Below are 13,632 nucleotides of genomic sequence, written 5' to 3' on the forward strand. Positions count from 1 at the left end.
AGAACATCTGCTGGACTACATAGTGACGAAACAGCGGATGCGGGCCCATGTCCTTGACACCAGGACCTACCGTGGAGCTGATTTGCCCACTCACCATCGACTTGTCATCTGTAAGATGCGCCTGCCATTCTTCCACTCCGGTGGTGGGTGTACACCCAGGACCCATTCATACCCATAGTGGCATGGTCTCAGCTAGCTGATGAAAGTTGCAAGCGATAATTTCATCATCACTTGCGGCTGGGGTTAGCATCATCCCCCACTCCTCCTGATGTCGAGGGGAAATGGGCGAGGTTTAGGACTGTGGCTCATGCAGCTGCAATGGATGCTTTGGGTACACGGTCCAGACCTCCCAAGAGACCCTGGCTGACAGAGGAGGTGTTAAAGCTCGCTGAGAAAAAGCGACAGGCCCACTCTCATAGTCTACAGCATCCAACGTCAGAGAATGAAGAGGCCTACCGCAGCCTTCGCTCGGAGGTTCGGAGAGCCGTGAGGTGCTGCAAGGATAGTTGGTGAGATGGAGTCTGCCTCAATGGCCCGCGATCACTAATCACTCTTGAACTTCATCAAAAAAGTAACCTGCAGCACCACACCTATTACCATCATTAGGGGATCGAACGGTGATCCAATCTCCGACCCCCAGAAACAGGTTTCCAGATTTGCTGAGCATTTCTGTGAGGTCCTGTGGGAGGGGAAATCCCTCAGCCTGGAAAACATCGTGGGACATAGTGGGGATGACCCTGCTGAGGCTGCGGTGCCTCAAATATTGGAAGAAGAAGTCACCCCTGAGGTGCCATCTGTTGAGGAAGTACTGAAGGCAATCCAGAGCCTGAGACCAGGAAAGGCACCAGGCAGAGATGATCTCCCGAGCGAAATGCTGAGGGTGGCGTTTGTGCACAGACTGCCCTAAATGACATCATGACAACAGTCTGGACCACTGGACGGGTTCCGCAGGATTGGAAGGATGCCCTGTTGGTCCCCCTCTTTAAGAAGGGGGACCACAAAGACTGTAACAACTACAGGGACATCTCACTTCTCAGTGTGCCGGGAAAGGTCCTGGCAATCATTATTCAACATCGCCTTGCTATGCACGCTGAGGAGAGGCTTGAAGAGCCCCAATGCGGTTTCAGGAAAGGGCGGTCCTGCACAGATGCATATTTTCTGTCCGTCTGCTACAGCAGAAGTGTAGTGAATTCCCACAAGACCTACATCTCTGCTTTATTGACCTGGTCAAGGCCTATGATACCATCAGTATGCCTGGGCTATGGGTTGTTCTTCGTGTTTTCGGAGTCCCTGACCAGCTGCTCACGATCATTAAGGACCTTCATGATGATAAGCGGGCCCAGGTAAAACTATGTGGCCGGGAGTCGGAGCCATTCCCTATTCACTTTGGGGTGCGACAGGGATGTCCTCTGGCTCCCACACTATTTAAAATCTATTTCGACCACGTAGTACGTGAAGCCTTCAATCGCTGTACTGGAGGAATTTCCATCTGGTACAGATACAATGGGAGGCTGGTCGATGGCCAGATGCGGTCAAAGGATGGCTCCCTATTGCTCAACCATGTTACGTATGCCAATGATCTGGTAATTGCTGCTCACTCAGAGGAGGAGTTGGAGGTGCTGCTGCTGAACCTGGAACTTGTCATTAAGAGGTGGGGCCTTACCATCAACCCCATACAAAACTAAGCACCTGCCTGGGTATTTTGTGCCATCGGACATTCCACCCCCACATCACCAATTGGTGATAGGGTAGTTGTGGATAGAGTGGAGAGTTTCCCATACCTGGGCAGTGTGCTCATGACCGGCTCCGGTTTGAAAGCAGTCTCACTCCAAATCAGTCGAGCGGCATTATCTTTTCATCGGTTGCGTAACGCTGTGTGGAAGCTACCTGGTCTGCCACTCCGCAAGAAGCTTCAGGTCTTCTCGGCCACGGTTATTCCCTCCCTTCTCTACATTTGCGAAATGTGGACCCCGCTAATGGAACATCTTCGCCGGTTAGAAACATTTAGGCTGGCCTGCCTACAATCCATCCTGGGATTAACCAGGCTGTATTGTGTGAGGAGCTCACATATCCTTGAAAGATCTGGACAAAGTCCCATCGGTGAGCTCCTCTAGCAGGCAAGGCTGCGTTGGCTGGGTCATGTAGCTCGCATGCCCAGCCACCGCATGCCTGAACAGCTTTTGTTCGGCCGGATCGAGGGGGCTAAACGGGCGCGGCACGGGCTAGAGTAGAAATGGAGTGATGTGGTACAGGAGGATGTGGAGCTGAGTGGACTTGCCGATGACTGGTACCAGCGGTGTAAAGATCGGCCTCTGTGGAGGAGGCTCGTGAAGACGCTACTGGGCAGTTGAAGGCAGTCGCCCTCCAACAACAACGGAGGGGGGGAGCGAGGCTCACAACAACGAGCAGAGCGCCGGGTGGCTAAAGCACAGCAAGTTGGCACAGTAGGGGGCACAGGTGGTGCATTAGCAAGTCATCTCAGTCGACCCGTGGGACCTGGGTCTGCCCCGTGACCTCCTGTCAGCAGGCATTCGACACTTTAGGGGCCGTCCATAAATGACGTCACGCACCTGGGGGGGGGGGTCAGACATTTGTGACGATGTGTGACGAATGGAGGGGGGGGGGGGTTGAGAAATGTGACGTCACATCACAATGCGCAACTTTAAATAAATACAGACAACACGTTCTACTTAATTAAATGTTTTCTCCTACAACATCAAAGTGCAGCGCCACATTAAATACGCACTACAATGACAATAGTTTAAAGCGATTTGAAGCATGTTTTTTTTTGGGGGGGGGGGGGGCAGAGCTTTGTGACGTCATATGAGGGGGGGGTCTGACTTTTTGTGACGTCGTGTCACGAAGGGGGGGGGGGGTCAAAAATCGTCCAAAATAGCGTGACGTCATTTATGGACGTCATTTATGGACGGCCCCTTACGTGGCCTCAGCTGTCACATAGCCTGGCACAAGTATGGTGGTGACGTCACCGTCACTTCGTGGTGAATGGCGGTTGTTGTTGTACTGTGTGTCTGTGGGAAGCGGTAGTGTAGTGTTTAGCGCGCTGTGCTACGAACCTGGGGACCCGGGTTCGATTCCCACTCACGACCAACACCAGTGACGATTATCTGAACCGGTCCTGGGCCTCCCCTAGGTCTACTCACCCTCAAATGACTACCTGGTGCGGTGCATACACATCGCCACTAGGGAGATAAATTCGGCCGGGCGTGGTGTCGGCCACCCACCCCCTCGTGTGACGTGCTGGCCTTCGTAGGTTCTGGCTAACAGCACTTGCCCTAACCGTCTGTTAAGGCTATATGGGGGATCTTTATCCTTGTGTGTCTGTGTGCACGTCTCGTTGGGAGCGGTGGCGTAGTGGTTAGCGCTCTGCGCTACGAACCCGGCGACCCAAGATCGATTCCCGCTAACCTGCCAACACCAGTGACGATTATTTGAACCGGTCCATGGGCCCTCCCCTAGGACGACTCAGCCTCAAATTAGTATCTGGTGTGGTGTTTACTAATCAGGAATGGGAAGACAAAGGCGGCTGCGTGTGGGTCTGACCACCCACCCCCCTTCCTGTACCGTTCCGGCCTTCATAGGTGCTCGCTGACAGCACTTTCCCCAACTGATCGTGAAGGCTGTACGGGTGATCTTTGCCTGTGTTCCTGCCTGTGGAGTCTGTGTCCCTCCATCCCTGATGGCCGCTCCAAGCACAAAGCGAATGTGCTTGCTGCATTTACAATCCGTTATTCATTCCACGAATGATTGAAACGTGGCGATTCATTCGTGTGTCCCGTTCATTCATTCAATGCATTTACGTGGATTCATTAATTGGATGCTTACATTGGCGATTAAGTTGAATGAATTAATCGTCATGGTTATTAATCGTCATTCATTCGTTCAATTAATGAGTGAGACGATTCAATCGCAGCGCATTTCATTCACTGAATTAATTATAATTTGTCGGATGTAACAATACATTACATCGTTTAAATTATTTCTTAATGATTCCGGATGAATCGTTGACAATTAACTTTTGCAATTAATGCGGCCGTCGAATTTACACATCCTTTCGTTCGTCGATGCGTTTGAATGAGTTAATTAATGACCCGTGTGTTTTTTTGTATTTCGTGTCGCAATTCATTCGATGAATGCGGCCAACACCCGCGTGTATCGTCACGAATTGTATGATTGAACGAGACGGTTCATTGTTCTCACGGGGCATTCGGTGAATGAATTAATTCCATCTTCGATTCGTTCGGTGAACGTATCATTCACGGACATCGTTAATTCGGCCAAATGCTTGCTAACCATTGCGCCACCGCCACTTGCCCCCTATAATTATTATTGTTCTAAATATTAAACGAATGATTATGCTCATGACCAACAAATTGCGTGGCAGACGATCTCCACTGAAAATAAACGTGCTAAAAATAACACGCACGGTCTGTTTTTAATCTGTGTGTGTATATTTATAGTGTTTACTATTCTACCCATATCTAAGCCGCTTGGTTTGGCCCGGTGAGATGGGCGGTGCAATACAACAACCACCATCTCGGTGTCACTACCAACCACTTCAGCTGTGAAGACACAGAAGAGCCTTTGGTCTGCATTCCCCACCCCTCCCCTCCCTCCCCACTCACCCCACCCCTCACCCTCACTCACCCCGTCCCTTCTCCCCACTCACCCCACCACTCACCCTCACTCACCCTGTCCCTTCTCCCCACTCACCCCACCACTCACCCTCACTCACCCTACCCCTTCTCCCCACTCACCCCACCACTCACCCTCACTCACCCTGCCCCTTCTCCCCACTCACCCCACCACTAACCCTCACTCACCCCGTTCCTTCTCCCCACTCACCCCACCCCTCACCCTCACTCACCCCGTCCATTCTCCCCACTAACCCCACTGCTCACCCTCACTAACCACCCTCCTTCTCCCCACTCACCCCACTACTCACCCTCACTCACCCCGTGCCTTCTCCCCACTCATCCCACCACTCACCCTCACTCACCCCGTCCCTTCTCCCCACTCACCCCACCACTCACCCTCACTCACCCCGTCCCTTCTCCCCACTCACCCCACCACTCACCCTCACTCACCCTACCCCTTCTCCCCACTCACCCTCACTCACCACACCCCCTTCTCCCCACTCACCCCACTACTCACCCTCACTCACCCTGCCCCTTCTCCCCACTCACCCCACCCCTCACTCTCACTCACCACCCTCCTTCTCCCCACTCACCCCACCACTCACTCTCACTCACCACCCCCCCTTCTCCCCACTCACCCCACTACTCACCCTTACTCACCCCGTCCCTTCTCCCCACTCATCCCACCCCTCCACCTCACTCCCTCTCGCCCCTCCCCATCACTAACCCCGCCCATCCAACCACTCACCCCACCCACCATCCACACAACCCTTCCCTGTCCACCGGATCCTGAATCTCTTTGTATGGTGGCCACCACCTCGCAAGCAAAACTACAATTCCTTAAAATCGTATCGACACTCGCGTGTACAAACGTCGACATCACCGCCGCCGCCACCACTATCACAATCGTCATGGCTGTATTTGATATACTCATCCCCCTTGTCATTCCCAGCGTGAAGTGGGGTTAAATAACCCCCACGTAGCTTGGGGAACCCCTTCATCCAGTGCGTGCCATGCGTGATATGTGATGATGATGATCATCATCGGTCTTTGGGTGCATTCCCACACAACGCATGCAAATACTTCTTAACAATGAGCGCCGTTTTTGCTCCGCAAAGCCTCGAGTCTCCACACCGTTTTTGGAGAGGGCCCTGCCACGTTGTAATGTTTGGCCAATTCCACGTCTTGTTTTTGGCTTCGTGTGGGAGGCCACTGGCGTACCCGGAGAAAACCCACCACACTGTACCGTGTAATTATCAACGCGAAGCACAGATGGATACAATAATCCGTGTGCTTTATGCGCAGTACTATACAGTAGTTACACCCGTCAAGGCAGGTGGCTTTCCAAAACCATGATATTCATCAGTATTTTGTTTGAGCGGGGCGAAGTCATCACCGGTTGAGACTTTCAGGGTCTCATCGGCAGGCTGTGACCTTAAAAAATAAATGTTTGTGTACTTGAAAAATGTTAGCCTCTCACCAAAACCATCGAGAATGCGGTCAAATCTCGTCAGAGCCGTGAATCTAAACAAAAACTATTTTTTATTTTATCAGGCAAGGCCCACTGAGCTATGCACCTCGTTTTCAGAAGCGACGTGGCCACAAATGATCGCTCAACGAAGTGGCTCATCGTGTGGACATTCATAGCAACCAATTTATTTTATTTGATTTCTCCGTGACTTTACCGAACGACCCAAAGAGGAACCAAATAATTGTTCGTGTAAACGTAAACGCATGTTCATTCTAAGTTCTAAATGTGGAGGGGAAAACGGCAGGACCCCAAGAAAAATCCACACGACCACGTGGAGAGAGACACGCAAACCCCAAATACTGTAGAGAGGCGTCAGGGTCGAGATCGAACCGACGACCTCCTGCATACCAGGCGAGGGAGTTAATACCACGGCGCCCTAAGCTAAGCAAGCTTGAGGTCGTGCTTGGATGGGTGACCACCACTATGCGCGTGTCACAGGACATGGGGCCCGCGTGTTGATCAGTGTAGCGAAGATCCATTGATGCACTGCACTTCTCCCACACCCGCAATTACCAGCGTGGTGAAGTATGGTCAAATCTCCCAATCACGGGACCCGCGCAGAGTTTGCCAACAGGGATTGTCGTGTACACGTGTGCGCGCAATAACCTTAATACAAACGACCCATGGCGACTCCGTGTCCCATGGAACAAAGACAAAGATCCCCCGTACAGCTTGAACAGACTGCTGGGACAAGTGCTGTTAGCGAGCAGGCGCCTATGAAGGCCGGCACGGCGCACGCCTGGCCGCCTTTGTCTCCCCATTGGCGATGTTTACGCACCGAGTCGACCTAGGGGAGGCCCAGGACCGGTTCAAATAATCGTCACTCGTGTTGGCCGTGAGCGGGAGTCGAACTCGGGTCGCCGGGTTCGTTTCGCAGCGCGCTGACCACCACACTACTGCCTCCCCACCCACACGACGCACACCACGTGACGGAGACGTCACCACCAGCGCCTGTACCAGGCTAGGTGCGCGCGTGAACGGCTGCGCGTTTGGTCCCCCTTGCTTGGCAAATGGACGGCAGAATGTGGTTTTTTTTTTACCCCGTAAAGCGAGGAATTTCCGTGTTGGTGACAGAGGAGGAGGAGGGGAAGAGGAGGAGTGGGGGACGCGGAGAGGGGGGAGAGAGAGTGGGGGGGAGGTGATGGGGGGGGAGGGAGATTGGAATCCCCTCCCCCATGTTTTTGAAGCTATTGAGCCACCAATCTCCCCCCCCCCCCTTCTGCCCCCCCTTCTCCCTCCCTTCCCCCCGCTCGGCTCAGCTGTCCGCCAACCGGTTCGGCCGGCTCTGAGTGCAGCAGCTGTTTTTAAATTTAAAAAATCACCCGTCGTGTGTGTGTGTCTCTGTGCGTGTGTCTCTGCGTGTGTCGGTGTGTGTGTGTGTGTGTGAGCGCGTGTGCCTGTGTGTGTCTCTGCGTGTGTCTGTGTGTGTGTCTGTGTGTGTGTCGGTGTGTGTGTGTGAGCGCGTGTGTCTGTGTGTGTCGGTGTGTGTGTGTGTGAGCGCGTGTGAACCTGGTCGACCCGGGTTCGATTCCCGCTCACGGCCAACACCAGTGACGATTATCTGCACCGGTCCTGGGGCCTCCCCTAGGTCGACTCAGCCTTAAATGAGTACCTGGTGCGGTGTGTAAACATCGCCACTAGGGAGACAAAGGCGGTCGGGCGTGGTGCTGGCCACCCACCCCCTCGTGTACCGTTCCGGCCTTCATAGGTGCTCGCTAACAGCACTTGCCCCTACAGTCTGTTCAGGCTATACCGGGGGATCTTTGTGTGTCGGTGCGTGTGTCTGTGTGTGTCTCTGCGTGTGTCTGTGTGTGTGTCTGGGTCTGTGTCTCTGCGTGTGTCTGGGTCTGTGTCTCTGCGTGTGTGTCAGCGCGTGTGTCTGTGTGTGTCTCTGCGTGTCTGTGTGTGCGCGATGTGTCTGTGTGTGTATCTGTGTGTGTGTCAGCGCGTGTGTCAGCGTGTGTCTGTGTGTGAGAGCGTGTGTCTGTGTGTGAGAGCGTGTGTCAGCGTGTGTCAGCGCGTGTGTCTGTGTGTGTGTCAGCGCGTGTGTGGAGGAGCGGTGGTGGAGCGGTTAGCGCGCTGCGCTGCGAACCCGGCGACCCGAGTTCGATTCCCGCTCACGGCCAACAACACCCAGTCACGATTACCTTGAACTGGTCCTGGGCCTCCCCTAGGTCGACTCAAGCCTCAAACGAGTACCTGGTGCGGTGTGTAAACATCGCCACGGGGGAGACAAAGGCGGCCGGGCGTGGTGCTGGCCACCCACCCCCGCGTGTGCCGTGCCGGCCTTCATAGGCGCTGCTTGCTAACAGTCTGTCGCCACGAGGGAGACAAAGGCGGCCTCGTATGCCACGTCCCGGCCTTCATGGGTGCTCGCTAACGGCACTTTGTCAACACAAAGGGCTATGGAGGGAGGAGAGGGAGCGAATCTTCGTCTTTGTTCCGTGTAAGAGCACGCGTGTTGGCTGTGTGTCGTCGTCCTGCCAAGTGCACCTAGCCTGGCATAAGCTCCACCAAGGGATCGTCACCGCCACCGAGCGGTTGTTTGTTGTTTGTTGTTGTTGTTGTTGCTGCGGGCGAGGAGCGGTGGTGCAGTGGTTAGCGCACTGCGCAGCGAACCCCGGTGACGTCATCGCCTCTTGTTGCCGTCGCGCGGCTAACATCAGTGGCGAACGACTCCGCCCGAAATGAGTTCAAAGTACCTGGTGGCTGGGGGGAAGACAAAGGCGGCCCTGGCGAGGTGTCGCTGGCAGCACTTTGCCCCAGCAGGTCTCGAAGGCTATACGGGGGATCTTGTTCTTTGTGCGGTGCGCGTGGTCGATGTCTTTGTGCACGCGCGCGTGGCTGTGGGTGGGTGGGTGGGGAGGAGCGGTGGCGCAGCGGTTAGCGCACTGCCTGCGCTACGAAGCCGGGCCACGGCTAACGTCAGTGGCGAGTGGTGGTATCGATATTCTAGCCTGAGCCTCGCTTAGGTCCACGCGGCATTGGGGGAGACAAAGGCGGGCGGGTCCTCCTGCCGGTCTTCATTGCTCGCTAAAACCACTTTGCCCCCCAAACAAGTCGTTTCGGCTATGCGCGGGGCAGGCATCTTAATCTCTGTGTGGTTTTGTGTTTTTTGTGGTGCCGTGCCGTGAACCTGCCAGCGATCGAGCACTTCGCGTGCACCTAACCTGGCACAAGTGCATTGGTGGGGACGTCACCCCCCCCCCCCGCTCCGCTGGGTGCGTGCGGGGAGCGGTGGCAAAACGGTTAGCGCGCTGCGAACCCGGCCACCCGAGTTCGATTCCCGCTCACGGCCAACACCAAGTGACGATTACCTTGAACCGGTCCTGGACTTCCCCTAGGTCGACTCAGCCTCAAATGAGTACCCGGTGGTGTGTGTCACCGCTGGGGAGACAAAGGCGGCCGGGCGTGGTGTTGGCCACTCACCCCCTCGTGTGCCGTGCCGGCCCTCATGGGTGCTACTCGCAGACAGCACTTGTCCCCTACAATCTGTTTAGGCTACACGGGGGATCTTTGTATTTGTCGTCTAAAAGGCAAAACTGGGGATTCATATTCTTGGGTCTTTCGGTAAAGTCACGTAGATAGGTTCAAAGAAAATAACAAAAACTACGACGTTTCGATCGTCGCCCGGCCGCCTTTGTCTTTTTTGACGCGACTTTACCAAAAGACCCACGAATATGAATTCCTGCAGTCACGAAAGCTTTAAGTAAAAACTGGGGATCTGTGCCTTCCTTGTACGTGTGAGCACACGTGTCTTAGTGTGTTTGCCCTTGCGTGCTTTACGTCTTCTTTTGTGCACGAGTGTGTTGTGCGTGACCCTAGGTCGACTCAGCCTTAAAACTTGTACCTGTTCCGGTGTGTAAACACATCACACACTGGGGAGACAAACACCACAGCCACACTCCTCAGCCCCTTCATAATGCCGTGGCAGCCTCCATAGATGCTTGCTAACAGCACTTGCCCCAAAATTCTTGCGAAGGCTATACGGGGGATCTTTGTCTGTGCGTCGTGGCTGCCTTGAAATGTGTTCGCTCGCAGCACTTAAGTCTGTAAGATGAATCAACCCTACACATTGGTCCATAACACTGCCGACGTTTCGGGCTGTGGCCCTTCGTAACACCGACGAAGGGCCATTGAGTCTGTTATCTTTATCAAGAATGTGTTATTTAGGCTGGAGGAATCCGATGAGCTATGAAGCTCTTCATGTCCAGACGTCCATTGCCATAAATGTCCCCTATGACATTGCGTGCTCTCTTTTACGGCCACACCACGGCGATGTTGACGAATGTATTGATTTTGTTTGTAAAGCTCTCCTCCTGCAAACTTAATTTGGAGCTTTCGTGACTGCAGGAAGTATTCTTTGGTTCTTTCGGTAAAGTCACGTATAAAGATAAAATAATAAATTAAATGAAATACTAGCATACGACGTTTCTATTGCAACACAAGCAATCATCATCAGGTATAGATTAAATAGAAACACAAATCTAGTATACTTCGAAATGTAATGTAATACAACAGAGAGTCGCATAACATAACAGTCAACACCCTACCTGGTTGATTACGTTCTTCCTGAGAATGCTAAATTTGAGAGAGAGATAAAACACAGAACTAGAGACATATAGACAGACATATAAGCAGACAGATATCACAGAGATACATAGAGAGAGAACAAACATAGACACACAGAGAAACCTCCTCCTGCAGCCACGCGGCAAGCAGTTAGCGGCAGCGTCACCATATTACAGGCAGACCTCGCTTAACGCTCAACATGCGGGCAGGGAGGGAGGGAGGGGGGCGCGCAAAGCGAGGTGTGCCTGTAGTCTGTAATACTAAGTGGTGGTGAGCTCTTGAACAGATACACGTGTCCACGTCGCTTCTTGCACGTGCTAAATTACCACCAAAGCTGTGTTGGGGATCGCTTGCAATTAGCGTCACGCAGCAGCGATGTCGTTCGACATGAAATTAGCAGTCGTCGTCTGGGCGTCGATCATCTCTTAATTGACCCTATTTTGTGCACTTAAAAGTTGCGCACGTTTCGTTAAATGGTTCACGCGCGTGGTGGTTGTGGTGGTGGTGTCCCGCGTGGGGCTGAACAACAATTCGAGGGGGGAGGGGGGGGGGCGACTCCACGCTCCTACGCGTCTCGTGTAGGAGGGCGTCGCTATATGGGGTAAGTCCTCGTTTAACGCGACGGCGGTGGTGTAGAAGTAGTAGTAGATGCGTTCCTAAAAAAAAAATTCGCGTTAAACGAAAAACGCATTGAGCAAAAAAAACAACAATCCCCCCCCCCTAACCCCCACGCCCCCCGTACATAACGTAACGATGACGTTTGGCGTGATAACGATGTGTTACTACGCACACGCAGTGAGATGGCGGGACAAATAACGGAGGGGACACCGCCACCGCGTTACTGCAGCAGTCTGCGTACTGTATCACTGAACCACTCAGCCGTGCAGCTCCAAAAAGTAGCAATGGTGCCCGTTGTGCATTATAATGGGGCGCGTTCCGCGTTAAAATGGGGCCCGTTTCACGTTATAACGGTGTGCGTTCCGTGTTATAACTGTGCGCGGTCCACATTAAAACGTGGCCCGTTTTGCGTTGAGGCCCCTTTTCGCGTTATAATGGGGCCCGTTTCACGTTATAACGGTGCTCGTTACACCTCATGTGAAGTGTTCCCAAATGGAAGACCCGCGTGATCGCGAAAACGCGTTGTAGTGTGAACCCCACGCGCTAAGAGAGGACTTGCCGTGTAATCCTTAACAGCGAGCGTGCGGACAGAAGTACGAGTTGAGAGATGATAATGCAAAACCCCTTTGTCAATCCACTGCTGGCTAAAGGCCTCCCTACGCAATTGCTCACGAGGATCAGATCGTTTGACCACATTTCAGCACGCTGGTTCAGTGTGATTTGGTAAAACTATAAACTTCTATTTTACCAGGTAAGGCCCACTGAGCTATGTAGTTCTTTTTTAGAAACGGCCTGGCTGCAAATGATAGCTCAACAAAGTGGCTTATCACGTAGAAATGTACAGCAGCCAAATACTCTAAACGCATATTTCTAAACGTGGAGGGAAAATCCGGAGGACCCGGAGAAAAATCCACACGACCACGGGAAGAGAGACACGCAAACTCCAAATATACAGCAGCAGATGTCAGGGTGGGGATCGAACCCACGAACCTCCTGTATACTAGGCGAGGTAGTTAACATCTCCTAGCCATCGTGGCGCCGTGGTGATTTTGAAAGCCCAGGATCGGTTGAGCTATCACTCGCCACTGATGCTTGCCGTGGCCAGGAGTCGAACTCGGGTTCACGTTGCGATGTTGCTCACCACTACACCACCTCACACAGTTGTTTATGTCAATAGCCTCACGTCCGCATGGCTTCAATAGTTCAGTCACGATGAACAATCATCAGCAGTTGCAATGTCATCATCCAACGCGACGTCATCACACTGGCGGATATAAAAACAAAGCGATGCAGCTGTAAGAGTATTTTTTTTTATTGAACAGTTTATTACAACAAATTATATAAATAACGCACTGATTTAAAATAATTACTCGTAGCAAATGCATAGATTGACCGGTATATGTTTTCTTTTTTTCGTAATCTTAACTTACAATAGCAACATCTACAATTAAAACTGACATTCTTCCAAACGTCACCCCATCGAAAGCGGTCACATTGCAACAATTCCACACGTTTGAACTACAGGGCCGCAGGGTGCGCGTTGTTGGGGAAACGTGGCGGTGGACGGGTTTGGTTGCCTGCAACACACATTTCAACTGTTTGCCTGCGACCAAAGCGTTGCACATCAACCACACCACGCAGTAGTAACCCGCTGGGTCGCACGCGCTTCCACAAAATCGCACGACCGCCGATTCGTCGCGAGCTGTTTCACCAACGCGGTGGTTGCAAGCGACGAGTCGCCGACAAACGGAAGTCGCCCAGGGGGGGACAAGAGCTGGCTGCGATTCTTTCCCGGTTTCGAGGCTGCCGATTTGAAACTCGAGTCGCTGTCGGGAGCGACGTCAGAGCTCGGGGTGAAGTTACGTTTTAGTTTCACGACAGTCGTAATTGACGCTGCGTTACCGGAAGGAATCCATTCGGAAATCTCACCGAGCTATGTGACCACCACCACCACCACCCCCCACACACACCGTGTGTTCGATAACGGCCGCGCAAGAGATGTTTACAGAACTTCTTCTGAAATACCCTTCCAAGTGGCAGCTTTTAAACCGAAAAGCAACATGGGGCGAAGCTTTTTGCGCACACACTTTGCCAGGACATTGGTGTTTGTCGCGTGACGGGCAAAATCAAGATTTTAAAATTTAGTGAAACCGCACAAATGTAACGTGATATTTTTGCGCAGTCATTTGGAGACTGGGCCGAGAACATCTGGCTACACGTGAGGACCACGTTTTAACGAAAAGCGGCCTAAGTCTA

The sequence above is a fragment of the Lethenteron reissneri genome, chromosome 41, assembly GCF_015708825.2.
Source record: "Lethenteron reissneri isolate LAM-NWPU_2019-01 chromosome 41, ASM1570882v1, whole genome shotgun sequence".
In the NCBI taxonomy this organism is placed as follows: Eukaryota; Metazoa; Chordata; class Hyperoartia; order Petromyzontiformes; family Petromyzontidae; genus Lethenteron; species Lethenteron reissneri.